This window comes from Triticum dicoccoides, chromosome 6A (genome assembly GCF_002162155.2).
Source record: "Triticum dicoccoides isolate Atlit2015 ecotype Zavitan chromosome 6A, WEW_v2.0, whole genome shotgun sequence".
NCBI classification, from domain to species: Eukaryota; Viridiplantae; Streptophyta; class Magnoliopsida; order Poales; family Poaceae; genus Triticum; species Triticum dicoccoides.
Window position 1 is genome coordinate 375,140,980 of NC_041390.1, and position 2,867 is coordinate 375,143,846.

Sequence of the window (2,867 nt, forward strand, 5' to 3'; positions counted from 1 at the left end):
TACCATTTTTTAAATTTGAATTTCTTAAATTTATTGGTTAGTAATGGGGAAAATCCTTTTTTATAAACATTGGACCGCACCGATATTTTAATTTGAACTTCTAGTTTTTTTAGAATGGGAAAACCATTTTTTAGAAATTCCTTTGAAATGTTCCTCTTTTAAAATATCAACATCCTCGTGAGTATTTTTAAAACTTTATTTTTTAATGCAATGTAATATCACACTTTTTCATATTCTCCCCAAATGTTTTTGCGAATGACATACTATTTCAAGGTGATGATATGGTACATATTTGAACTAGCACACCTAGCTAGTTCATGCTTTTCCACTGTTTTATTATGAAATGCAACAAGTTAAGATTCTTTGAACTCCTCTCTTGGTTATATATGAACAACACCATATGATTCCGTCATTCCGTTTTCTTTTTCAAAGTATAGTATATTCACTTTCATTCTTTTTGCAGTATTAAACTTCGAAAACGTTAACTGGGTACTGCAAAGACTATGAATTTCACTGCCGAACAACAACTACGTGCATTTCATCAAAATTTTCTATTTGACTAAAAGTTGCACAAACTCTAGCAACATACTGCATCTATTCCCAGGCTAGTTCTCAGGCATTACATCCAACAAATATAGTGCATGTGAGCAAAAAACCGAAAACAACGGTGGCAGTACAATCAGCCATATTAGATAAAAAAAGCATACATAAGTCGAGTTGTTCTTCCACAGCTTGCTCGACTGGATCGGCCAATCCTTTTTTTTGCCATTTGCCAGCAGCGAAGACGTCCATGGTGCGCCAACGAGGCCACCTGCATATTCAAGATTACAACACAGTTTCATCCAAGTGTATGTATATGTCCATGCATGGGTGTTTATAATACATAGCTGAGGAATCACAAACAAACTTCAGTGTGCTGCCAGAGCAAGACCAGCATTGTCGTCCGTTAGACTCTTCAGATACTCTTTCCACACCGGATGGTCCTCCTGAGGCCGGTTGTGCGCTGTCCACACTGGTTCTCCTAGGAAGAGCTTCATGAGCTGTGCACGACAAGAGGCATCAGAATGTGTTAAGTTTGATAAGGACCCAGTTTATATCTGATGCAAGATAGAACTTCTACATATATACACCGTCTCATTTTAATTGCTTATAGATGTTGTTTAACAGCACAATTCTCTAATTACCGGCTGAAAATGAACCTTGTTTCTGCATCCTACGAGAGCACACTTTCTGCTAAACTTGAATACACTACCCAGATTGGCCAACTTGTGTCGTACATCTGATCCGTGAATGTGATGCTGCTAGTTCAGCATTGTATTGTTTTTCCTTAGTGGTCCTCACCAAGTAGCATTACATGAAGAATTAGTTGTCAACCATCATGTTGATCCGTTTTGTGACTTGCGCTTCTTTTTGATGGTTCTACAGATGTCCTCTAATCTAGTGCCTAACTCATGCTTTCAATGAGCTTGGTTGACAAAACAGATTCATATTTCTATGCAAAATGTGATGCGAAAAATAATCACCGCAACAACACTTTAGCAGTAAAACACATAAAAGATCCCAGTCAGTACCTTCACATGGTTGGCGGCGTCGAGGGTGAACCGATGATAAACTCCAGCCGGGAGCATGATGATATCCCCGTCTTTTATCCAAATCCGAAGCCACTTGTCATCCTTGTCACGCACATCAAAATACCCGCCGCCTTCCAAGCTGTAGCGGATCTCTTCGCCGGCATGCATGTGCTCTGTGAAGAAGTTCCTGAGCTTCTCCTCAAAGTTTGCTAACTTTCCAGGCATATATCGAGATGATCCTTCAGCAAGTGATGCATGTGCAATACTATCAGATTACATACACAAGGTGTGCATGGTTAAAGAGAAGCAAAGAGGAACTGAGAGTTGGTGGGAGTCACAAACCATGTAGTTATATCCTCTGTCTTTGCGGATCTTCGCTAGCTCTTCTTCGCTTTCAGGCCTCTTTGGGTCCAAATGCCAATATAACACACCAATCTCTGAAAGAAAACAGGGCAAGTGTTGGAAGCTGCTTAGCAGAGTATACCATGTTTACGGAACCGAGCCCAGCTTCTAGACACCATGTTTACGGAAAAGTGGATTCAGATACCTGGCCGTTTTTGATTTTTTTTTCAAAATGATAATTTTTAAAGCTAAAAGAGAACTGAAAACATTCCCTTGTTCTACTCGCCTTATTAGTCAGGTCGCCACTCTCAGCAGATACTTCTTTTGGTGAGGAACATAAATTGTATAGTTCGAATCGACAGAGGATAATCAAGAACGATGGCAAGTCACCCTCTGTTCAAGCAATTACATGAGGGCGGCGTCATCTAAAAGTGTTGACTAAGGCCACGACATCCAACGAATAAAAGCTCGTATACATTCAGCCAAAAGAGGCATTTTCTTCCCAAAAAAATAGGGGACACACCAACAATCCAAGAAACTAAGGATCATCATTCGCACCCTGGAGCTTGGAGAGAGGTAGGAGCTCCCTGTGGTTCTTGAGGTCCTCACCGTCCTCCCCAACCATCCACACCTGATCCAAGAACCAAGATTAGGCGCAAATCAGATATAGAGAAGATAGAATTCATCTCGATTCCTAAGAGAAATCCATGGGATCGAATCCTGGCCATACCTGAAGAGCCATGTTGAGCGGTGAAAGTGCGTTATATCGACTAGAGGGGGGGGGGGGTGAATAGGCGATTTTTATGAAAGTCTTCAAAACATGGGAGTTATGAAGACAAACGATAGAAATAAACCTAATACCCTGCAGCGGAAGGTAGACTACACTAGGCAGGCCATAGTCAAGTATTCAATAGAGTGAAAGCACAATGACTAATAGCAGCAATGTAGTAAGGA

The 2,867-nt window shown here is 40.7% G+C and overlaps 1 pseudogene; it reads right to left on the reverse strand.

Annotated features, from left to right (window-relative positions):
- Positions 1-704: 704 nt before the first annotated feature.
- LOC119316944 lies at positions 705-2,655 on the reverse strand (annotated as a pseudogene).
- Positions 2,656-2,867: the final 212 nt, after the last annotated feature.